At 40.9% G+C, this 26,659-nt stretch overlaps 1 protein-coding gene and 1 long non-coding RNA gene across 2 annotated transcripts in view; one reads left to right on the forward strand and one right to left on the reverse strand.

Annotated features, from left to right (window-relative positions):
* ARHGAP15 (Rho GTPase activating protein 15) overlaps window positions 1-26,659 on the reverse strand; it is an 816,107-nt gene that overhangs the window by 405,338 nt on the left and 384,110 nt on the right. The window lies entirely within an intron of this gene.
* LOC115473930 lies at window positions 6,827-16,845 on the forward strand. The gene is made up of 3 exons (XR_003942781.1): window positions 6,827-6,838; window positions 11,390-11,393; window positions 16,754-16,845. It is a non-coding gene; the product is annotated as an uncharacterized LOC115473930 (long non-coding RNA).

The following is a 26,659-nucleotide window of genomic DNA, read 5'->3' on the forward strand; positions in this document are numbered from 1 at the left end:
TAGCAATATTTAGATATACAGTATGAGCAGATCTATCTCTATACAATATGCAAAGATAGAGGGAAAATCTGAAACATGGACAGGGTAACTTTCGATAGGTCTTCTACGTGGACAACCATAACTGAAATTTAAAACTGTGCTGGAATTTTATTAAAGGCTCAATAAGCATTTAGCTTTTTATAAAATATGTAGAGCTGCACTAAAGAAATACATTACAGAAAAGTTTATGTTAATCACTAAGAGGTCCTTTTACTAAAGGGTGTTAGACCTTTAATGCTTGGTTAGCACATGAAAACAAGCTATTGCACAAGCATGTTTAACCATTTTGCAGTATTTTTTATTTAAATGTTTGGAATTTGTCTATGGCATGGGTGGAACATGGGTGTGGAAATGTTAACCAGTTAGCATATTTGGTGCCCTCAAAAAGACTATCTACTACTCCCATCTTGAGAGTCATGAGTCACCCTCTACTTTGTGTTGTACCTTCTTAAATGCAATTTATAATCTTACAGTATGTACATATTTACAGCTCCTCCTGTCCATACCCATCCCTTCTGGGTGCAACAACCTAAGGCTATACCTGCAGCACTAGTGCAGCAAACAGATCTTCACTTTGGATCAGACCTCCATGTCTGCCCACAGTTCTCTCTTCCAAAAGAGTACTTCTCTAGGCTACCGCCTTTGGCTGCAAACATATCTTTCCCGTTCCTGCTCCCAGGCTGAGATCCCATAATTCCTTTCTGGAGCACTTCTTCACTTCACGGTTAATGATGGAATTTGCAGAAACCTTCCTTTTTGGTCAACCTTAGTTTCTTGAACCCATCCAGGACACCACCCTCTTCTCAAGGGTCATAGCAGACCTTGTGCTTTCCCCAACACTAACATTTATTAATTCCTAACTCCCCTACTGTCATTCAACAACCAGAAACAATTACCTCCGCAACTTACCCAGTATCCCACCCCCTTGGGCAGGATCCTTTACCACTCATAACTTCAGAACCTTCCCCTCAGTAACTCTGGCGATTTCTCTCATGTTTTTAGTAATCCCCATTATAATGGCATATGTACATGCCGCTATAAAATATGGCAGAACTGTATACTGAGGACTCAACCAGAACATATAACCTTTAAATCTCTGAGTGATGTTAGTACACCCTTTCTAAAATCACTTCTTTTTTGCTGATTTACATTTAGAAATCCACCTATACATATAAATGATGTAGGCTATGGAGTGACTTCTTGAAGGCTTGGACAGCTGTAACATAAGGATAGTCATTAGAATCTTCAGTAGCAATCAGAACCTCCCCAAAATCATCTGCTGTGGAAATCTGATCTTAACAGCCAAACTTATAAAACAGTGTCTTACTATTGTCAAGGGAGCTAAATCTGCCAAATTGTTCATTTAAAGTAAACACAACATAACCAATTAAGGGGAAAAAAACATATACACATGCCTATGATAATCAGAGCATGACTTGCTTCTGATTTCACTACTGATCTTAACAGCATAGTGCTCTGTTTTCCCACAGCACTGAAATGACCCCACACATACTTTCACAAACTTGTAATCATATTATGCAGAGAAAATGACACTTTGCTCTGAAATACAGGCCAGAACAATCCACTGAGTTAGATAAGAATTCTATAGCTGAAACATTACTTACAGCACTGTTCTACATGTTCTGGATATTTTAATCATGGTTGTTTGGTATAACGTTCTAAACATGTCAGCCATAAGTTTAGGTCAAAATATAGGAACCACAAAAGGACATACAACATGATAATTCTGTAACAGCACTAGGGTGTGCCTAACTTGTTCTAGAATACTAGCGCAAAGTAGCCTTTGCACACCGACATCTAGGTGTGAGTGCTTACGCCATGTCAATGGCACACATAAGTTACCCTGGTATGACAGTATCCCACTGGTTAACCTCCTATCACCAGGTTTCACAGATACCTATTATATCTAATGTTTCATTTAGTGCAATATATTCTAACTCTCCCATCTTATTACTTAGGCTTCTGGCATTCGCATGTAGACATTTTAAACTAAGTTTGCTTTTCCTATTTACATCTTGCTCAGCAGTTGACAGCATTAATTTGCAATCTTTTATCTGCTTTTTATTTAAAGACACCAGGTCTACTATGGTTACTACTGCAACGTCATTATCAAGATACCCTATCTTCCCTGTTTTGGTGATATCTTTAGTAGAGGAGTGTGGTAGCCGTGTTAGTCCACTCTTAAGGTTATCAATAGAAATCAAACAAAATAAAACATGGAAAAGAAAATAAGATGATACCTTTTTTTATTGGACATAACTTAATACATTTCTTGATTAGCTTCTTCGTCAGATCGGATCACATTTGCTTATTTCCGATCTGACAAAGAAGGGCAACCTTCGAAAGCTAATCAAGAAATGTATTAAGTTATGTCCAATAAAAAAGGTATCATCTTATTTTCTTTTCCATGTTTTATTTTGTTTGATTTCTGGTGATATCTTTGAAAGATACCTTGTTCCGAACCATGCTCATTTGAACAACTGTTTGCCTTCCCCCAGTTTCTAGTTTAAAAGCTTCTCTATCTCCTTTTTAAATGCCAATGTCAGCAGCCTGGTCCCACCCTGGTTAAAGTTGAGCCCATTATTCCAGAATATGCTCCCCTTTCCCCAAAATGTTGCCCAGTTCCTTACAAATCTAAAATCCTCCTCCCTGCACCATCATCTCATCCATGCATTGAGATTCCAGAGCTCTGCCTGTCTCTTGGGCCCTGCACATGGAACATGGAGCACTTTGGAGATTGCTACCGAAGGTTCTGGATTTAAGCTTTCTACCTAAGAGCCTAAATTTGGCTTCCAGAACCTCTCTCCCACATTTTCCTATGTCATTGGTACCCACATGTACCAAGACAGCCTGCTCCTCCTCAGCACTATCTAAAATCCTATCTACGTGATGCATGTGGTCCACCACCTTCGCAACAGTCAGGAAAGTGAGCAGGTGATCTTCATGTCCACCAGCCATCAACCTATCTACATGCCTAATAATCGAATCTCCAACTACAACAGGCATCCTAACCCTTCCCTCCTGGGCAGAAGCTCCTGGAGACACATCCTCGGTGAAAGAGGATATTGCATCCCCTGGTAGGCAGGTCCAGGCTACAGGATTACTTCCAGCTGCACCAGGTTAATGCTCTCCTTTTTTGAAGACCTCCCTCCTCCAAGGCAGAACAGGGGCTGCCAGACTAGAGGTGGGACTTATTTATTTATTTTATTTATTTATTTATTTATTTTCATTTCTACCCCGCCTTTTGCCACATTTTGCAGCCCCAAAGCGGCTTACAATGAACAATAAAATAGGTAGTTACAGTTACATTTCAAAATTTAGAGCAGAAGAACAGGATAAGAAGGGAGAGGTAAGGGAGACAAAGATGGGCAGCAGGCCCAGGTAGACCAAGGGGAAGTATAGAAATCCACTTCTCTACAACGTCCCTGTAGGCCTCCTCTATGTACCTCTTTGTCTCCCATAGCTAGTCCAAGTTTACTACTCTAGCATCAAGAGAACATACTCATTCTCTGAGAGCTAGAAGCTCCTTGCATCGAGCACACACATATAACCTCTCTCCAAATGGGAGATAATCATACATGTGACACTCAGTGCAAAAGACTGGATAGCACTCCTCTCACTGCTGGAATTCTGTCTGCATCTTAGTACTATAGAGTTATGTAATTAAAACTTTTTAAGGTACTAGGAAAATCAGATGAATATAAAGAGCCTTAAGATTATATGTTGTAATATGTAATGTATTTAGTGTTTGCTTCTCAAAAACTAATTAAATGTAATGAAAACTCTAATGAAAACTCTCCTCTTGTTCTAATTAGAATCATTGACTATAAATGAAGAATTGAACTAGGGCTGGGTGGGAGCTAGGGACGGTTGGTGGGAATGAGGACTGAACTTGGCCATGCTGTGCCTTCTAAAGTCTACCTGTTAATGTTGTGGCAGAAAATTCAAGTTTTAAAACTATGGGGAAAAGGGGATGGAGACTCGCTAGTACAATTTGCTTCTTTTTTTTCTAATTCTATCTGTAATTTGTCAATATTCTACAATTTCTCTTTTAAACCCAATACCAAGCACAGAGCAAAATAATGTCACTTATCCAGAGAAATGTCCTCTTCTTTCAGAGCATCTCAGAAAGAAAGTTAAGTGTGATCTCTATATAACTTGGATTCTAATGAGACTGCTTCAAACCCTTTGAAGCTAACCCAGTATTCAGATTGCCCTTAGTAACCTTTGCAAATATTCTACTACCTTACACCTGAATTAACATCTAATTCAAGTCAGCAGCAGTGCTACCTCTCCAGCAAGCAAAGAACAGAAAATAACTGGGTTAGCATGAGAGCCCTTACTACCACCTCATGGGTGGCAGTAAGTGCTCCTCCTCAAAATGGCCACGTGGTAAGTGGTTGACTTACCGCATGACCTTTCTTTTTTTGGGGGGGAAGACAGCCTTTTACCCACTGCAGTAAAAGGGGGCCTCAGCGTGCATCAAAAACACGCGCTGACACTAACGCAGGCACCCCTTTTACTGCAGCTTAGTAAAATAATCCATTAGGGGTCCTTTTACTAAGGTGTGCTTAAAAATGGCCTGCGGTAGTGTAGACGCCTGCTTTGGGAGCACGTAGAATCATTTTTCAGTGCACCTGCAAAAAATGTCTTTTTTAAAATGTTTGCCGAAAATGGACATGCGCCAAAATGAAAATTGCCGTGCATCCATTTTGGGTCTTAGACCTTACCGCCAGCCATTGATCTAGCGGTAAAGTCTCAAGTGGTAACCGGATGGTAATGATCTACGTGCACCAAATGCCACTTGGAGGGGCATAATCAAATGGGGCACCCAAGTTTTCCTGAGGGTGTCCTCGCAGGATGTCCTCGGGAAGGGGTGGGGAAACCTTTATTATCAAAACAAGATGGGCGTCCATCTTTCGTTTCGATAATACGGTTGGGGACGTCCAAATCTTAACATTTAGGTCAACCTTAGAGATGGTCATCCCCGGTTTTCAGCGATAATGGAAACCGAGGATGCCCATCTCAGAAATGACCAATTCCAAGCCATTTGGTTGTCGGAAGAGCCAGCATTCGTAGTGCACTGGTCCCCCTCACATGCCAGGACACCAACCGGGCACTCTAGGGGGCACTGCAGTGGACTTCAAAAATTGCTCCCAGGTGCATAGCTCCCTTACCTTGGGTGCTGAGCCCCCCCCAAAACCCACTCCCCACAACTGTACACCACTACCATAGCCCTAAGGGGTGAAGGGGGCATCTAAATGTGGGTACAGTGGGTTTCTGGTGGGTTTTGAAGGGCTCACATTTAGCACCACAAGTGTAACAGGTAGGGGGGATGGGCCTGGGTCCGCCTGCCTGAAGTGCACTGCACCCACTAAAACTGCTCCTGGGACCTGCATACTGCTGTCATGGAGCTGGGTATGATATTTGAGGCTGGCATAGAGGCTGGAAAAATATTTTTAAAATATTTTTTTGAGGTGGGAGGGGGTTAGTGACCACTGGGGGAGTAAGGGGAGGTCATCCACGATTACCTCTGGTGGTCATTTGGACAGTTCGGGCACCTTTTTGAGGCTTGGTCGCAAGAAAAAATGGACCAAGTAAAGTCAGCCAAGTGCTCGTCAGGGACGCCCTTCTTTTTTCCGTTATCGGCCGAGGATGCCCATGTGTTAAGCACGCCCCAGTCCCGCTTTCACTATGCTTCTGACACGCCTCCGGGAACTTTGGTCATCCCCGCGATGGAAAGCAGTTGAGGGCACCCAAAATCGGCTTTCGATTATGCTGATTTGAGTGACCCTGGGAGAAGGACGCCCATCTCCCGATTTGTGTTGAAAGATGGGCACCCTTCTCTTTGGAAAATAAGCCTGTTGGTGCGCATAGCTGATGTACACCAGAAAATAAAAATATTTTTTGGGCACGCATAGCGGATGCATGCCAAAAATGGAATTACCGCAAGGGCTACACGGTAGCCGGGCGGTAACTCCATTTTGGCATGCGCTGGGTGTACATAGACGCTTACACTTTTTAGTAAAAGGGCCCCTTAATTTTTTATTATCTTCAGAGGTTAGAACCAGATGAGTACAAAGATCTAAGGAGGCCATATTCTCTGTATTAATGTCATACTCTGAGGAGTAAAGCTGTTGATAAAAGGTTTTAAAACAATGTAATATGTCCGAGTCATGAACCAGTGTAGTACCTGATTCATCTTTAATAGTAGTGATGCTAGTTCTATCCGATTTGCTCTTCAAATACATAGCTACAAGATGTCCACTTTTATTACTTTCAGAATAGTAGTTAGCAGCTTGCATAAAATACAGAATTTGCAACATTCCTGCTTAGTAAAACATTTTCCCCCGGATTCTATATCGTGCGCCTAGAAATCTGCTCCAAAATCGGCACGGATTCTATAACAATGTGCATAACTTAACAAGCTAATGAGCGCTGATAACAGCATTTAACAAGCAATAATGAGCATTAATTGAAACTGATTATAATTTAGAAGCACAACTCGCTAAGCGTATTCTATAATGATGTGTGCTGAACTTCTAACGCATGCAGGCACAAAGGGGCATGGTTATGGGCAGGGAAATAGACATTTCGTGGGCATTACAACATTTACATGCCTAGTTATAGAATATGTCCTAGTGCGCCTAAATGTACGTGTAGGGATTTAGGCCAAGCTGGTGTAAATGGATGCTCTTAGATTTAGACGCTGAAATACAAACTAAGTATATTCTATAATCAGTGTCTAAATCTAGGCATCAATTATAGAATATGCTTAGTCGGAACTGATTTCAGTGGTGAATTTTTAGGCACAATATATAGAATCTCCTCCTTTACATGTTTCAAAGTTTCTGTAATTCCTCAAGCAAGGTAATATTAAAAGGGTTGTCTTGATGTTCTTTAAGTTTAATATCTTGTACTAGTAGCCGTAATGGGGAAAGAGAAATGGGACTTGATATACCGCCTTTCTGTGGTTTTTGCAACTACAGTCAAAGTGGTTTACATAGAGGGGCATAATTGAACGAAAACGCCTATCTCCATGGGCGTTTATCTCCGAGAACGGGTCAGTGAAGGGGCGGACCGAACCGTATTTTCGAAAAAAATAGACGCCCATGTTTTATTCAACAATGTGTGAGCTGGGCGTTTTTGTTTTTCAGCGATAATAGAAAATGAAAGCGCCCAGCTCAAAAACGAATAAATCCAAGACATTTATTCGTGGGAGGGGCCAGGATTCGTAGTGCACTGGTCCCCCTCACATGCCAGGACATCAACCGGGCACCCTAGGGGGCACTTTTACAAAAACAAAAAAAAAGGTCAAAGAGCTCCCAGGTGCATAGCACCCTTCCCTTGTGTGTTGAGCCCCCCAAATCCCCCTCAAAACCCACTGCCCACAAGTCTACACCATTACTATAGCCCTAAGGGGTGAAGGGGGGCACCTACATGTGGGTACAGTGGGTTTGGGGGGGTTGGGCGACTAATAAGCATTAAGCAGCACAATTGTAACAGGTAGGGGGGGATGGGCCTGGGTCCACCTGCCTGAAGTCCACTGCACCCCCTAACAACTCCTCCAGTGACCTGCATACTGCTGCCAGGGAGCTGGGTATGACATTTGAGGGTGAAAATAAAAATGTGTGAAACATCATTTTTTTGTGGTGGGAGGGGGTTAGGTACCACTGGGGGAGTCAGGGGAGGTCATCCCCGATTCCCTCCAGTGGTCATCTGGTCATTTAGGGCACTATTTTGGGCCTTATTCGTGAAAAAACAGGGTCCAGGAAAAGTGTCCTAAATTCTAGCTAAAAACGCATACTTTCTTCCCATTATCGCTGAAATGCGCCCATCTTTGTTCGGCAGATAACCACGCCCCAGTTCCGCCTTCGCCACACCTCTGACACGCCCCCATAAACTTTGTCCGCATCCGCGACGGAGTGCAGTTGAAAACGCCCAAAAATCGGCTTTCGATTATACCGCTTTATTCGTTTTTGTGAGATAAACGTCCATCTCCCGATTTAGGTCGGAACTTGGGCGTTTTTCTCGTTCAATTATAAGCTGGTTAGTATATACAGGTACTTATTTGCACCTGGGGCAATGGAGGGTTAAGTGACTTGCCCAGAGTTAGGAGGAGGTGCAGTGGGAATTGAACCCAGTTTCCCAGGATCAAAGTCCGCTGCATTAACCACTTGGCTACTCCTCCAACATATTCTTTTTGTGCACTTTAGCAGCACAGGAGATAATTATTCCTCTGATATATGTTTTAATACAGTCCTATAAACAAGGCCAAGCAGTGAATGTAGGCTTATTAAATTAAAAGAACTCTTCATTTAACTCTTTGATAGCATCAGTTATACAGTTTTTAAAGCCAAGTTCTTCCAGTAAGTCAGAGTTAAATCTCCATTGATTTTTCTTCTTATTTTTAGATATACCATCTAATTGCAGGATAATGGCTACATGATCCAATATTGATATTTCACCAATATATGAATTTGATATTTTTGAACAGCAAACCACGTATTAAGAAAAAAAATCTATCCTTCACTATGATAGATGAGGAAGTGAAAAAAAGGCATAGTTTTGTTCTGTATTATACACCAGTCTCCAAGGGTCAATCAAATTAAATTGTGAAATTATATCCTGTAAAGCATGCCATGACTTAGATTTCCTATATGGTACGTTAGAACATCTATCAACATCAGGGTTCATAATCAAAGTCACCTCCTAAAATACAAGGAGAGTCAGCAGCGAAATTGATTAGCTATATCATTAAAAATATGCAGGTTGATCTAAGTTGGCAGCATATATATATTCATATAATATATTCATATAAATTACAAAAAATCAGGAAGAACAAATCCAACAAACCAAGTTAAACCATAAACTCACTATAATAAACTTGGGTTCAAAATAATTTATCTTTTTTTATATGTACTTTAAAATGCTATAAATATTATAAAGTGTTTTAAATGTGCTCAGACCATACCGTTTACACCCATTATATCCCCAAGAGGAATATGTGGTGGTGTCACAATGGAACCATCATTGCACATACGATGTTCCGCCTCCTAATATTTGTGTATGTACATACAGCTGAGCCCAAGTAGATCTTTATCACCAGTGTATGCATATATCTATAATAAATATGTATAGGTCATAAATTACTCACATTAAATACTGTTAGGCTTGAGCTCAAACCTCCGCCCATACATTATGGTGCATTCCATATTACCATCCGATACATAGATAATAGAACATACAATACACATTTGTTTGAACCTAAAGAAGGTATATGTTAATTCATGACACACTGATCTCACTTCCCCCACATGTCTTACATAAACCAACCCGCAATGCGATATACACATATATTCATAGTTATTTCACTTCCCTTGGGGTATATTGTGCTCGTGCTTGTGCTTCATTAAAATCACATATCATTCATCCATTCCAATCTTGCCATCACAATAACTGCTCCCTTCAAACAAATGTTGTATTGTATGTTCTATTATCTATGTATCGGATGGTAATATGGAATGCACCATAATGTATGGGCGGAGGTTTGAGCTCAAGCCTAACAGTATTTAATGTGAGTAGTTTATGACCTATACATATTTATTATAGACATATGCATACACTGGTGATAAAGATCTACTTGGGCTCAGCTGTATGTACATACACAAATATTAGGAGGCGGAACATCGTATGTGCAATGATGGTTCCATTGTGACACCACCACATATTCCTCTTGGGGATATAATGGGTGTTAACGGTAAGGTCCAAGCACATTTAAAACACTTTATAATATTTATAGCATTTTAAAGTGTATATATAAAAAAAGATAAATTATTTTGAACCCAAGTTTATTATAGTGAGCATATATATTCATAACAATTAAGGGGCCCTTTTGCTAAGCTGCAGTAAAAAGTGGCCTGCACTAATTTGGACGCATGAAATGAGCGTGCGCTCAGCACTTTTTACTGCAGTGGGTAAAAAGGCCTTTTTTTTAATGGGGCAGTAAATGGCCTTGCATTAATATTAAAAGTAGCATGCGACTATTTACTGCCTGAGTCCTTAACGCCACTATTTATTGTATTGTAACATTTATAACCTGCGCTTTCCCACTTGTCAGCAGGCTCAATGCGGCTTACATACTATAGCTAATTTACAAGATAAAAGAAAATGAATAAAACATCTAAACATAGTATATAAAAAGGTGAACAATAAAAAGGATAAGGGAGAAAGGTAATAGAGGCAGGGAACAGGGAGAGGGTGAAAGTTGGGGTACTGTATTGTGAGTAAGGAAGAATGTATAATAATGTTTCGAAGAGGGATGAATTCAGAAGGATAAAAAACATATTTTAAGTTCTGATAAGTAGTAGATCCAGGTATCACACATGAATATCTAATTTAAGTCCCATCATATGTGTAGGCTTGCTTAAAAAGGTGAGTTTTCAGCAGCTTCCGGAAAGATAAAAGGCCACTGACTGTTCGAATCGATCTTGGTAAGGTGTTCCAGAGCTTGCTGCCTATAACGGGGAAACTGGATGCATAATATGTTTTGTACTTGATTCCTTTACAGTTGGGAAGATGTAAATTTAGATAAGTTTGAGAAGATCTGTTAACAAGTAGGCTTATTTACTTGGTGGTAAGGGCTCACATGCTACTCCTGTGGTAATTAGACTGCATGTGGTAAGGTGGCTGTGCTGCTGATTACTGCCAGGAATGCTCACCATGGTAGAAAATAGAAATTATTGTCTATCACGTGAAACAGCACACACTAAATCTGAAACTACTGTAGGATGCCCAGGCTATCCCGGTGGTAGTGTCAATTTAGTGTGTACTACCCAGGCATTAGCCCTACCATGTCTTAGTAAAAGGGCCCCTAACTTTTGTGAATTAACAGTTAATGAAACCATTATCCATCTACCATATATGTCGTTGGATTGTGACATCAGTTATATCAGGACTCTTTCATATTATAATGACAACACCATTCTTTTTACCCATTGCAGCAGTGTAAACTACAGGGAGGGACCATTTAGTTGATGATTTAATAGACTTAAAATTATTTCAGTGAGTTTCCTGCAGTAATACAATGTCAGGCGAATTTTAAAATGTTAAGATCTTTTTCCCTTTAATTTGATTATACACTCCTTTGAAATTAAGAGAAACCCATTTGAATGGCACGAGAAAAGAAGTATATTAACATTTCTAATACTGTGATTTTAACTGACAAAAACAGTGCTGCTATAATGAAAAATGATTCAATGAGAACGTTAAGGTTAAAGCATTTGATATACTGCTTTTCTATGGTTCAACCAAAACAGTTTACAAGTAGCCTAGTGGTTAGAGCAGTGGACTTTGATCCTGGGGAACTGGGTTTAATTCCCACTGCAGCTCCTTGTGACTCTGGGCAAATCACTTAACCCTCCATTGCCCCTGGTACAAAATAAGTACCTGAATATATATAAACCGTTTTGAATGTAGTTGCAAAAACCTCAGAAAGGAGGTATATCAAGTCCCATTTCCCTTTCCCTTATATACAAGTACTTTCTCTGTCCCTAGTGGGCTCACAATCTAAACATCAAAATATATGTGAAACACCTTACATTCATATGTTTGAACTCACACATGAATTGCAATAATGGGTCAATGAGATCCACCAAAAGGCAGTGAAAATGTTGCAATGGCGGAATTAATTACTATAGTAACAAAAAATGGTAAACATTTGTCAATCATGAGCATTCATTAATCATTAAGAAAGCAGATTAGTTGAAACAAATGCACCCTTATTACTGAAATACATTGCTATAACTTTATCTATAACAATTTATAAAGCTTTACTGAAAACGCTAAGAATTGAGAGTTAATGATTTTGAACAAACGCATAAATAAAGCTCACAATATCAGCAAGGTAATATATTATGAGAAAAGCCAAAACAACATTCAGCAATACATCATTGTAGAGTTATAACACTGAAAGTTAAATCATACAGAAAAATAAAAGAAAACATAGGTTGTACCAGTCTATAATAATGAGTAATCATTAAACGCAGAAGCATTCGCAGCATTAAAGTAGTACATCATAAGCATCTGTGACAATTATGTCAGGTAGTATCTATGGGAGTTGGAAACTTTTCTTTAATAAGTGCTGCAAGTGAATCAAGGTCGGTAAAGTCCTTTGTTTGGTTATGAAGCATTACTCTCATAGGAGCTGGATTAAAAATACCAAACCGTGCATTAACTGCTGTAAGTCTAGGCCTGAAAGCAACGAGTTGTTTCCTCAATCACACTGTATTCTTATGGAGATCTGGTATAAAAAGTAGTGTATGACCTTCGTACTTAATAGGAGCACAAAGTCTTGCCTTCTGCATAATTTCAATTACCTGATTGTATCTGAAAAGTTTAACAACAGGTCTATGGTATTTATTAAGTTGATGACATTGAGAAGGAATGCGATGAGCATATTAAATTTCAAAATCTTTAATAAATTGCAATTCAAACAACGATACATGCGATTCCAGAAATCGGCACATATGTTGGCCATCCATACCTTCTGAGAGTCCTAAAATTCTAAAGTTACCTCTACAGGCTTGGTTTTTTTTGCCTCCTCTGGGTCTTTTAATAATTGCACAATGCTAATCAGTGCTGTCAATTGGATTTTGACAAGCAAATCAGCACTAATTGGCATTAAGATTTACAAGCAGTGCTCACTAAGTGCATTCTGTAACATGGTGTGCCTAAATAATACGTCACATAGTTGAAAAGGGGGCATGGCCACGGGCAGGGTATGAATGTTTGTAAAATCTATACACACCTGATCTGTGCATTTGTACCCCGCGCTTTCCCAGTCATAGCAGGTTCAATGCGGCTTATGTGTTATATACAGGTACTTATTTGTACCTAGGGCAATGGAGAGTTAAGTGACTTGCTCAGAGTCACAAGGAGCTGCCTGTGCCTGCAGTGAGAATCGAACCCAGTTCCCCAGGACCAAAGTCCACCACTCTAACCACTAGGCCACTCCTTCACTCCATTTAGGTGCCAAGTAAAACATGACATAAATGGCTGTGGCTAAATTTGATCACTTGGAGAAGCGCTTGGCATATTCTATATACTGCATGGAAATTTAAGCCTATTCTATAAAATATAGGCATGCTTTAAAAAATACGCATAAGCATACTAGTTTTCCATGCAGAATTTTCAGGCGCCGTATATAGAATCTAGCCTTATATCTTCAATGACCCAGTGAAAGAGAAGAGCACCGATTTTCATCAATCCTTAACTGAAACAGATTTGTTGATACATACATCTATCTACAGTATATCTGTATCTAAGTTCATTGTAAAAGTGTAATATAAATTCCATACTACTTGGATGTATAGAGCCACTGGTCTCTTCCAAATCCAAAGAACTAAACTAAAGGCAAATCTTGAATTAGATTTTCCCTTATATACTTTTGAATTTCCTTTTCTAGAGGGGTACTAGGGCTACAGTTTGTCAGAGGCTCAGCAGTAACTTTGAAGCAATGATGCACACAGAAATGCTATGCACATAGATAAGTATTTTCAGATGGATGATTTTTCAGAACTGAGGTGTATCGTGTTATTCTTCCTGCAGGATGTTTATCATGCTGCAAAATACGATCGTTGAGTTAGTTCAGTTGATATTTCTCTATGGTCCTAGAGATTTACTTCAGTATAGAATATTTCATATTATAGTAGGAAGGCCATAATGACTATGCATTATAAGCAACTGTTACTGTCATGAAAATATAGGAGTTTCAAAGCATTTGAAATAACAAATGTAATAGTGCATTGTCTTATGCTTTCTATAGCTCAAATACCGTATTGATAAAACTTCGACCTTCGGCATAGAAGATAAAACAGACTTGCCAAACCTTTATGCTTGGCGACATGAATAAGGATAGCATCTAAAATAGTTTTCATAAACTTCACATTGTATGCTAGAAGTTCTAACTCCCCCCTCCTCCCCACAAGGTCAGTTAATATAAACCAGAACAGAGCATCTGCCAGAAACCGAGTTGCTAGGATCCAGTTATGAAATATTCTCACTTCCTGTCAAAGCATCATTCTTGTGACATTCCCATGTTACTGTTACATACTTCACTTCTCTGGAAATGCTAAGAGAACACAAATTTCCATGGCATTTGAAAAAAAAAATTAATATCTGACTTAATTAGATTTAAAACGGGAGAAAAAGAAGAATGAATAGTTACAAAAAAAGAATACAAGGTACTTAGGATTAAGCAAATTTTACAATTATTACAGTAAAAAAGCAACATGAAATATGGTTTAAAATTAAATGCAAGCATTATGTTTCATGTTCCTTACTTGCTGATATTAGACTGATAATTAAATTTCATTAATTAAATTAAGCAAATCTTGAATGATGTTATACAACATTTTTTTCTTATGCAGTTTCAGCATTATCAGATAAATGGACCCTTTTACTAAGCTGTGGTAAGCACTAAAGTGTGTTTACCGCAGCAAAAAAGGGCTTACCATGGGGCTTGCTCAGGCATCTGTGGCAATTTTTCCATGTGTGTATGCTACCCATGTGCTTATGTAGGGGGCGGGGTGGAGAGTAGGAGTATTCTGCATTAATCGGTTAGCAAAGCTACGTGGAGGGGCATAATTGAACGAAAACGTCTATCTCCATGGGCGTTTATCTCCGAGAACGGGTCCGTGAAGGGGCGGACCGAACCGTATTTTCGAAAAAAATAGACGTCCATGTTTTATTCGACAATTTGTGAGCTGGGCGTTTTTGTTTTTCAGTGGTAATGGAAAATGAAAGCACCCAGCTCAAAAACGAATACATCCAAGGCATTTGTTCATTGGAGGGGCCAGGAGTCGTAGTGCACTGGTCCCCCTCACATGCCAGGACACCAACCGGCCACCCTAGGGGGCACTTTTACAAAACAAAAAAAAAAGGTAAAAGAGCTCCCAGGTGCATAGCACCCTTCCCTTGTGTGTTGAGCCCCCCAAATCCCCCTCAAAACCCACTGCCCACAAGTCTACACCATTACTATAGCCCTAAGGGGTGAAGGGGGGCACCTACATGTGGGTACAGTGGGATTGGGGGGTTGGACGACTAAGCATTAAGCAGCACAATTGTAACAGGTAGGGGGTGGGGTGGGCCTGGGTCCACCTGCCTGAAGTCCACTGCACTCCCTAACAACTGCTCCAGGGGCCTGCATACTGCTGCCAGGGAGGTGGGTATGACATTTGAGGGTGAAAATAAAAAGTTGTGAAACATCATTTTTTGTGGTGGGAGGGGGTTAGTGACCACTGGGGGAGTCAGGGGAGGTTATCCCCGATTCCCTCTGGTGGTAATCTGGTCATTTAGGGCACTTTTTGGGGCCTTATTCGTGAAAAAACAGGGTCCAGGAAAAGTGCCCTAAATTCTAGCTACAAACGCATACTTTTTTTCCATTATCGGCGAAAGGCGCCCATCTCTGTTCGGGTGATAACCATGCCCCAGTCCCGCCTTCACCACGCTTCCAACACGCCCCTGTCAACTTTGTACGTTTCCGCGATGGAGTGCAGTTGAAAACGTCCAAGTTCGGCTTTCAATTATACCGTGTTATTCGTTTTTGGGAGATAAACGCCTATCTCCCGATTTAGGTCGCAATATAGGTGTTTTTGTCTTTCGATTATAAGCTGGATAGTGTGTGAGCCCTTACTGCGTACAAAATAGGTGCTAAGTGCTCATGCACTAAAGGCCATGTGCTAATGGGAAACTTAGCTTGTGCCATTAATGCTGGAAATATCAAAATCAACCATTTTACCCCCTTGGGGCCCGATTCTATATATGTCACCTAAAATTAATGCACGTTAGGCAATTACACCTGTGTATTATAATTACCACACGTAAATCTACATGCAGTATTTAGAATACACAGGCGTAGTTCATGTGTGTAAATCTATGCATGAAAACAATATACAAACAATTTCCACTCACTGAAAATGTCCTGGTTGGGTTGTATATAGAAAAGTGCTGCTCCCACTGTACATGGACCATGCAGCACAAGGCAGGAAGGAAAAAGGCCTCAGACAGCTCCTAGATAATCAAGATCTACCAGAGCTAACCAGATCCATAAAATCTTCCCTTCATCATCGGCCAAAAAACCTTTCACTAACGGTCAACTTCCTGGTATTCGAATGATATGTTTGTGTTTCTATGATTTTTTATTTATATTTATAATACGCTTAGTGCAAGTACAGACACTTAAAGTTGGTACTCTTCTATGGACAATACTGCGAGGTCCAGTGCTGTGCCATGCTGTCTTCACCCCCTTGCCCCAAGCCGACGGTGGCCAGCGTTTCACGCTGCTGCTGCTTCAGGGTCTTGGTGACAGGACTACTGTTGGGACAGTCACAGCTGAACTCCACAGTGTTCCACTCGAGTGGAACACTGTGGAGTTCAGCTGTGACTGTCCCAACAATAGCGAGTTTTTCATTTCCACACCCCACTAGTTTGGGGTTTTAGTAAATCTGTGCATGTCCATTTATGCCAACAAAAAAGCTGATGTAAATCCCTGTGCATAAATTTACGCATACTGGCCTATATTTTATAACAATACATGTAGATTTTGGAATGCCCACTAAATGCCCATTTCCATGTCCCTTTTTGCCTGTGCACATTAGAATTTAGGCGCAGTACATTACAGAATACACAGCAGTGTACGACCGTAAATTCAAATTTTTGCAAATTAGTACTCATTATTGCTTGTTAAGAGCTGTTAACAACACTTAACCGCTTGTTAAAAGAATTAATCTATTAATATAGTTATAGAATATGCCTAGATTTATATGCAGTACCACAAATAACTCTAGGCACTCTACACAGAATCCGGGGTGCTTACGTGTGTGGGAATGACACACGTAAGCACAAGCTAAGGCCACTTTTTGCAGCAACTTAGTAAAAGGACCCCAAAGAAACATGATGCAAGATATTTTGTTCTCACTGAGTGTAAGTCTATATGCAGCTACAAAGAGAGCTAAATCCAAATTCAGCCTGTAATGTAAAAAGGACTGATTTTTAGGGGCCCTTTTACTAAAGGGTGTTAAGTCCTTACCCCCGGATTCTATACATCGCGCCTAGTGTTCCACACCAAACTCTAAGCGTATTCCATAACAATGTCCATAACTAAATTGGTTTAACAAAATAATCCTAATAAATAAATAATCAACATTGATAACAGCACTTAACAAGCAATAATTGGCAATGATTAGAATTTAAGCGCACAGCTCGCTAAGTGTATTCTGTAATGAACTGTGCCTAAATTCTAATACGCAGAGTTCAAAAAGGGCATGGTGATGGGCAGGGAAATGGACATTTCATGGGTGTTCCAAACTTTATGCGTGTAGTTACAGAATATGGCCCAGTGTTCGTAAGGGAGTTATGCTACATTCTCATTGGTGTAAATGGAGGCATGTAGTTTTAGGCGCTAGGATATCAACTAAGCATATTCTATAAACCGTGCCTAAATCTAGGTGCCACTTATAGAATACACTTAGGCGGAAATGTTTTCTGCACGGATTTTTTAGGAGCCTTATACAGAATCTGTCCCTTAATGTGCAGTTAGCGTTGCTAACAGGCTACCATAGAACATGTTAAAGTGTTTTGCTGTATTTTGCCTGTTTAGAAACTTGTATGGACTGTAAAGTAGGCATGTAACTATGAGTTTACACAGTTATGGGAGTTGTGTGGGGTGAAATTTTGATTAGATAGAATGGAGAGAGATAATGGTATCTGAAGGAATGTGGAGGTGGCTGGAAGGAAACTTATAACACTGCACGTAGAGGCAGAAAGGGAGAAGGTATAGGGGCTGAGGCAGAAGGAAAGCAATTATGTGACAGATGTGGAAAAAGACTTCACATTGGTTAGGTCAAGCCCAATAGAAGATTGTAGCACAACATAGGAGAGGATAGAAGGGATCAGAGGAAGGGAAAGGGAAGAGACAAAAACCTTTTAAAGTGTTCATCTCCTCTGTTAACTAAGTGGAGGCCTTTGTACAGAATGGAGGATGGCAAAGAGGAGGCTGATACAGCTGGTATTTGTGGTTTGCTTTTCTCCTCCTAATTTTTGGGTGTTGTTTTCAGCTCATTTCACACATTTACATAGTAACATAGTAGTTAATGGAAGATAAAGACATGTACCATCTATCCAGTCTGCCCAACAAGAAAAACTCATAGCATAAGGTATGATATAATCAGTGCTTTTTTTGTAGAAAAAAAGGTGCCGGTACTCATTATGGGCGGGGTCACCACATATGGATCCACCCCTATGATAGCCACACCCACATTAACCACACCCCCTATACCAGCCATGGCGCATATAAACAGACATCATTGAAAATATTATAGTACTATAGGAGAAAAAAATAACGTGATTTTTTTTCATTATAAATAATCTCTGTAAGCTCTTACAGCTCCAGTATACCCAGTGCAAAATAAGACAGCCAATGTAAATTCTCAAATTGGACATATTACAAACACTAAAATGAAAATAAAATGATTTTTTTCTACCTTTGTTGTCTGGTGACTGTTTTTCTTTCCATATTGGTCCCAGTCTGTGATTCTGCTTTCCTTTGTTTTCGCTTAACTCTTCTGTGCCATTTGTCATTTTTGTCTCCTTTTTCTTTGCTTTCTTCAATATTTTTCAGGCTCTCTCTCTGTCCAGATTTAATTCATTCTTACTATCCATTCTTTAATTTCCTTCATCTACCTGTGGCTTTTCATCTTTTCCTCACCCTTGTTCTCCCCATGCCCTTCCTCTTATTCTCCAGTCTTTCTCTATTCCCCTTTTCCATCCAGCAGCTCTGCTTTCTCTCCCCATCCTTCCAGTGTCTCCCCTATTTCTTTCTGCATTCTTCCATCCAGCGTCTTCCCTCTTTCTCTCCCTATCCTTCCGTTTTCCCTCTCTTTCTCCCCAATCCTTCCATCTGTTTTCCCCTCTCTCCCCAATCCTTCCATCTGTTTTTCCCTCTCTCTCCCAATCCTTCCATCTGTTTTCCCTCTCTCTCCCCATCCTTCCATCTGTTTTCCCTCTCTCTCCCCATCCTTCCATCTGTTTTCCCCTCTCTCTCCCCAATCCTTCCCTCTGTTGTTTTCACTCTTTCTCTCTCTCCCCATCCTTCCATCTGTTTTCCCTCTCTCTTTCCCCATCCTTCCATCTGTTTTCCCTCTCTCTTTCCCCATCCTTCCATCTGTTTTCCCCTCTCTCCCCAATCCTTCCATCTGTTTTTCCCTCTCTCTCCCAATCCTTCCCTGTTGTTTTCACTCTTTATCTCTCTCCCCATCCTTCCATCTGTTTTTCCCTTCTCTCCCCAATCCTTCCATCTGTTTTCCCCTCTCTCTCCCCAATCCTTCCCTCTGTTGTTTTCACTCTTTCTCTCTCTCCCCATCCTTCCATCTGTTTTCCCTCTCTCTTTCCCCATCCTTCCATCTGTTTTCCCCTCTCTCCCCAATCCTTCCATCTGTTTTTCCCTCTCTCTCCCAATCCTTCCCTGTTGTTTTCACTCTTTCTCTCTCTCCCCATCCTTCCATCTGTTTTTCCCTTCTCTCCCCAATCCTTCCATCTGTTTTCCCTCTCTCTCCCCATCCTTCCATCTGTTTTCCCCTCTCTCCCCAATCCTTCCATCTGTTTTTCCCTCTCTCTCCCAATCCTTCCCTCTGTTGTTTTCACTCTTTCTCTCTCTCCCCATCCTTCCATCTGTTTTTCCCCTCTCTCCCCAATCCTTCCATCTGTTTTCCCTCTCTCTCCCCATCCTTCCATCTGTTTTTCCCCTCTCTCTCCAATCCTTCCCTCTGTTGGTTTCCCTCTCCCTGCCAAGTTTCCCGCGAACGGCGCGAAATCGCGATGCAGGCGGCACCAGCCCCTATTTCCGGCCGCTGCTGCTTCTCCAGTTGAACAGCAGCGGCCGCTACACAAAGAAAAGAAGATTTAAAAAAAAATTTGAAACCTGGCTGAAACGCGGCAACCCCGGCACTGTAGACAGCCATTAGGCATTGGCTGTTGCCCCGCAGCCGCTCCTCCTCTTGCCTCTACGTCACTGCCCCTGGAGGAAGACCCCGGAGGAGCGCAGTGACGTAGAGGCAAGAGGAGGAGCGGCTGCGGGGCAACAGCCAATGCCTAATGGCTGTCTACAGTGCCGGGGTGCCGCGTTTCAGCCAGGTTTGAAGTTTTTAAAAAAATCTTTTTCTTTGTGTAGCGGCCGCTGCTGCTCAACAGGAGAAGCAGCAGCGGCCGGAAATGGGGGCTGGCACTGCGTGCGGGACATGGACTCACGGGGCGGGGGGAGGAAAAAAAAAAAAGGTGCCGGTACGCCGTACCGTTGCGTACCGGCACAAAAAAAGCACTGGATATAATACTACATATGCATATTTGATGTGTGTGCTCAATGCAAAGAGCTCCTAGCTCTCAGAGAACAAGTCTGTTACTTGAGGCTAGAGTGACAGACTTGGAGGAGCAGAGGGAGACAGAGAGATACATACATAGAGGAGGCCTACAGGGACATTGTAAAGAAGTCCCACCTCCAGAATGGCAGCCCCTGTCTTGGAGGAGGGAGGTCTTCTAAAAGGAGAGCATTACCCTGGTGCAGCTGGAAGTAATCCTGTAGCCAGGACCAGCCCATCAGGGGATGCAATATCCTCTCACACCGAGGATGTGTCTCCAGGAGTTTCTACCCAGGAGAGAAGTGTTAGAATGGCTGTTGTAGTTGGTGATTCAATTATTAGGATGTAGATAGCTGGTGGACATGAGGATCGCCTGGTCACTTGCCTGCCTGGTGCAAAGGTGTTGGGCCTCACGCGTCACCTAGATAGGATTTTAGATAGTGCTGGGGAGAAGCCAGCTGTCTTGGTACATGTGGGTACCAATGACATAGGAGAATGTGGGACAGAGGTTCTGGAAGCCAAATATAGGCTCTTAGGTAAAAAGCTCAAATCTAGAACCTCTAGGGTAGCATTTTCTGAAGTGTTCCCTGTTCCACATGCAGGAACCAAAAGAGACAGGTAGAGCTCCGGAGTCTCAATGTGTGGATGAGATGATGGATTGAAATTCCATGTGTAAGGGGGAAAAGGATAGTGATAGGAGTGTTCTACCGCCCACCTGGCCAGGATGAACAGACAGATGTAGAAATGTTATCAGAAATTAGGAAGGCTAACAAACTGGGGAACACAATAATAATGGGTGATTTCAATTACACCGATATTGACTGGGTAAATGTAACATCTGGGCATCCTAGGGAGGTAGAATTCCATGACGAAATAAAGGACTACTTTGTGGAGCAGCTAGTACAGCAGCCAACAAGAGGATGAAAAATTCTAGACCTAGTCCTTAGTGGAGCTCGTGATCTGGTGCATGAGCTATTAGTGCTGGGGCTGCTTGATAACAGTGATCATAATATGATCAGATTTGATATCGGCTTTGGAGTAAGTACACACAGGAAATCCAATATGTTAGCATTTAACTTTCAAAAAAGTTAAATGCTAACGTGAAAAAGAAAACTTAGAGCATCTGCAAAGGTCAAAAATTTACATCGGGCGTGGATGCTTTTCAAGAATACAATCCTAGAAGCCCAGGTTAAATATATTCCATGTTTTAAAAGAGGAGGAAGGAAGACCAAATGACAGCATGGATAAAAAGTGAGGTGAAGGAAGCTATTAGAGCTAAAAGCAAATCCTTCAGAAAATGGAAGAAGGATCCAACTGAAAATAATAAGAAACAGCATAAGGAATGGCAAGTCAAATGCAAAGTACTTATAATAAAGGCAAAGAGGGACTTTGAAAAAAAAGAGTGCGTTGGAGGCAAAAACATATAGTAAATTTTTTTTAGGTATATTAAAAGCGAGATGACCAAGGGGTAAAAGGGGCACTCAGGGAAGACAAAGCCATTGCGGAGAGATTAAATTAATTCTTTGCTTCAGTCTTTGGGAGAGATACCGGTGCCAGAAATGGTATTCAAAGCTGTCGAGTCAGAGAAACTGAATGAAATCTCTATAAACCTTGAAGATGTAATTGCGTAATTTGACAAATTGAAAAGTAGCGAATCATCTGGACTGGATGGTATTCATCCCAGAGTACTGATAGAATTGCAAAATGCACTTGAGGAATTATTGATAGTAATGTAATTTATCTTTAAAATCAAGCACGGTACCAGAAGGTTGGAGGGTGGCCAATGTAACACCGATTTTTTAAAAAGGTTCTGGAGATGATCCAAGAAATTAAATGACCAGTGAGCCTGATGTCGGTGTTGGGCAAAATGGTAGAGACTATTATAAAGAACACACATACAGAGCACATACATAAGCATAGAATAATGAGACAAACCCAACATGGATTTAGTGAAGGGAAATCTTGCCTCACTAATCTATTACATTTTTTTGAAGGGGTGAACAAACATGTGGATAAAGGTGAGCCGGTCGATATTGTGTATCTGGATTTTCAAAATGCATTTGACAAAGTACCTCATGAAAGACTCCAGAGGAAATTGGAGAGTCATGGGATAGGAGGTTGTCTTCTACTGTGGATTAAAAACTTGTTAAAAGATAGAAAACAGAGAGTATGGTTAAATGGTTAGTATTCTCAATGAAGAAGGGTAGATAGTGGGGTTCCCCAGGGGTCTGTGCTGGGACGTCTGCTTTTTAACATGTTTATAAATGATCTAGAAATGGGAGTAACTAGTGAGGTAATTAAATTTGCTGACGATACAAAGTTATTCCAGATATTTGTTTTAATGGAAATTTTAAAATATATGCTGATAAATTTATTTAGCACACATTAAAATTTTTAAACCACACTAACAAGCGCACATCTCTAGAGGCTGGATCTTGGGCAGAAGCACGTGTATGGATGGTATAACTGAAACCTGGGTCTCAGGGCCCACCAGCTCGTCTCAGTTCCACACACTCAGTCTGACCTGGGCCACAAGCACAAGTCCTTGCCACATGCACAGTCATTACCTGCAGTTGAGCTTGAGAATGGGTTAATGGTCAAGAATAGAGATCTGGGAAATTGTGTTTAAGAGAAACTTTATTGGGATACTTCCTTCTCGGTCTGTGGGCAAGCATCCTTGCTCTAACACTAAAGACCACTCTTCACTCCATTAGTTTTATTTAAATATAACTTTACTGGAACTTCTACAACCAGCAGTTAAACTCTTCAGAACTCCTGAATTATAATATCCATCTCAGTGGCTCCACTTCCCTCTTTGTGTGGTTCAGGTATATACATATTTATACTTTTGTCTGTCTACCACCCATCATGTTGGGCCAGGAATAATCCCAGGGCTGCACCTGTTACTCTCGATATTAATCCAATCTCTCTGGCACAGACCCTTTAGGCTGTCTGTCTTCCAGCGATGCACACCGGCCTTGAGCAGTCTTCCCCGGCTCTAGATCCTGCTGTTAGGCTGGACTCCCCTTATCCACCTGAAGCTCTAACTCCTTCTCAGTTGCCACTTATAGGGGCAGCAACTACTCCTTTGTTCATCCCGAGTTTATTCGGCACTCCAGGATCCACCAGTACTCCCAAAGGTCCTCGTAGGCGAATAGGTAACCAAAGACCTTGTGTTCGCCACTACAATCCCTTTTATCAATTTTCAACTCTACCCTGCTGTCACTTACTCTAGGGAATCACTTTATCTCAGCAACTTCTCTGCAAACCCCTCCCCTTGGCAGGCCTCCCAATCTCTTTCCATCCTACTGGTAGTGACCTATCTCCCCCAGGGCCTCTGGAAAATTAGGGCCCTACCTATCACCACAGTTCTATTAATACCCATGTGACAGAACAGTGTGCTTTAAGCCTGTAAAATGTATTGGGGATTTCCTGAAGTGTGTTTATCTACCTTGGCCAGCAGCTGGTACATGTTTGTTTTAAAGCTGCTGCAGAGCCAAGGCTGTTTTTCTTTGTTTAAGCCTTTTGGAAAGGCAGTCTGCAGTATACTTTCAAAGATTGTTGTTCTGGGCTCTGATTGGCCTAGGAGCTCATTTTGGATTTTACTGGGATTTTTCCCCCTGTCTTTGTCAGGAGGAAAAGAGAGTAGGATCTCTTTGCTGAGGTTTGGTCCTGATCTTCCCAGCTACATTTTAGAAAGTAAATAAATGTTTAGATAGTGTTATAATTGATCCATATTTCAGTTACCTCTTATTGTTTGCCAATTGCACTTTTTTTGTTCATTGTTCAATATTTTTAAGACAATAAACACTATTCAGTTTACTGCCTCTTCTGTCTGGACTGATAAAGAATTCTGGTGGTTTGTGTGTTGGGTCTGTAATTGCTTTCTGGGAACTGTGGGACCACTGGGAGTGTAGCCCTAGTAACCTAGAAATCACTGGGGATAATTTGAGAGCAGGAGACTCGCCCAGAGGCAACTGTGACCCAGTTGGTGGGTGCTAGTGTAAAGCACAAGCGGCAGGTGCAGGTGGACCTGAGCTGTGCTAGGGATAGACCCTCTAATTGGCCGCAGGGGTAGACCCAGGCAGGTGGCTAGGCATTTTGTGACAACCCATATAATGGGGTATTACATAACTCATTAGCAAAGAAAATGATTATTTATTTATTTGTTACATTTGTATCCCACATTTTCCCAGATTACATTAGAGCTGGTCTTGAAGACCCTTTTGAGAGACACCAAACAGAAATCCCTGGCATCCAATTTAAGAAAACACACCTCTTAATTATGACCCATTTTAGAGTGAACATTAAGGCTTAAGTAAATAATCCTCTAGAAAGGGTACCTGCTAACATCTGGTAGGTACCTGTGTATGGACCAATGTCACAAATGACACTATCATGAGATCTAGTTGATTTATATACTATAATATCATTCAATGTATTGTTTGCAATGAGCACCACTTTAGTATAGTAAGTAAAGTCATAATTCTCTTTATAATATACTCTGTGAGAGCAGTTTAAGGAATAAATGAACCTGAAAAATAACAACTTTACAGCATTACATAGAAAACTATATTCCTTTGAAATTCTGCATAGTGACAAATGATATAGGTACTCATTTTCAAAGTACATCGACTTACAAAGTTTATTTATTTATTTGTTGCATTTGCACCCCACATTTTCCCACCTATTTGCAGGCTCAATGTGGCTTACATAGGCATTTGCCCAGTCGGTGGATAACAAACATAAAGTTGAATAGTGATCGTATGAGGTATAAGTGGAGGGTCGGAATGGATGAAGATTGCGTGATGTCCTGTTCGATCATAGTCATGCTGTGTTAGTAGATGAAGAGAGTTACGTGGGGTCGTTGGGGTATGCCTTTCTGAAGAAGTAGGTTTTTAGTGATTTCCTGAAGTTCAAGTGGTCGTGGATTGTTTTCACAGCTTTTGGGAGCCCATTCCATAGTTGTGTGCTTATGTAGGAGAAGCTGGCTGTGTAAGTTGTTTTGTATTTCAGTCCTTTGCAATTTGGGTAGTGTAGGTTTAGGTAGGATCTTGACGATCTGACTTTGTTTCTTATTGGTAAGTCTATAAGGTCTGTCATGTATCCTGGGACTATGCTGTACAATACGCCGTTACACACATAACCTATGCCGTTACACACATAACCTACATAACTTTGTAAGTCTATATACTTTGAAAAGGAGCCTCTACTATTTATTCTCATATATACTATCAATATAAAGAACCCATTTGAATTAAATGTAAACCCCATCTGAACTGGGTTTGGATAAGCAAAGTTGGACAGCAGTCTACCTGTTGATGTGGAGAAATACTGACAATTTTGGCTGCTAAACAGATAACTAGGGGGCCCTTTACTAAAGTAAGCTAAGCCCTAAAACGGAAAAGGCTTACTGCAAAATGTGCTAAAGTGTTTTATGGTAATTTACTTGTCAGCATTAGCTATATATATTTTTTTCTTTAATAATTTTTTGAAAGGGGGCATGTCATGGGCAGAGAATGGAAATGGAAGCATTATCTAGCTAGTGTATTTGCGTGTGCTAACTGGCTAACGATGAGTTGATGTGGAGCTCTCTGTACCTACTAAGGCGGTAAGTGATCCCTTATTAATATTTTTGTAGGTCTTGTGCGCTAATGGAAAAATTAGTGCAGGACCTGCAATAATAAAAAAGAGAATGTCCATATTATCAAATGACCACCTCTATTTCATGGTGGGGAAAAATCCTAGTAGTTGGAGCAACTGAAAAAAGAACCAATGCAATGAGTCAGAGGTCGCCTGTTCAAATCACACTGCAGTTGCCTGTAATTTTCTTTTTATGTATTTTTAATTATGAGCCCCCCCAGGGACAGAAAAATACCTACTGTGACTTCCCTGACTCCATGCAGTGGAGAATTGCTCAATCAAAGCTCCTTTCTGTAACTCGGGTATGACAAGTTCCAGGTGTAAATATAGACTCCATCTTTTTGGACACGGGCTTCCCTTCCCCTTTTGCATTTGGAGTTGGATGTCTATATTTTGGCCCCTCCCTAGTCCCGCTCAAAACATGTCAAAGCACACCCCTTGTCCAACAAAAAGGGAGAACAGTGCTTTCACAGCAGTCAAACAAACCAACAAGGAGTGGAAGACTCCAAAGAGAAGAAGGTCCCATGAAAACCAGAAGTCCAGAG

The sequence above is a fragment of the Microcaecilia unicolor genome, chromosome 7 (genome assembly GCF_901765095.1).
Source record: "Microcaecilia unicolor chromosome 7, aMicUni1.1, whole genome shotgun sequence".
Lineage (NCBI taxonomy): Eukaryota > Metazoa > Chordata > Amphibia > Gymnophiona > Siphonopidae > Microcaecilia > Microcaecilia unicolor.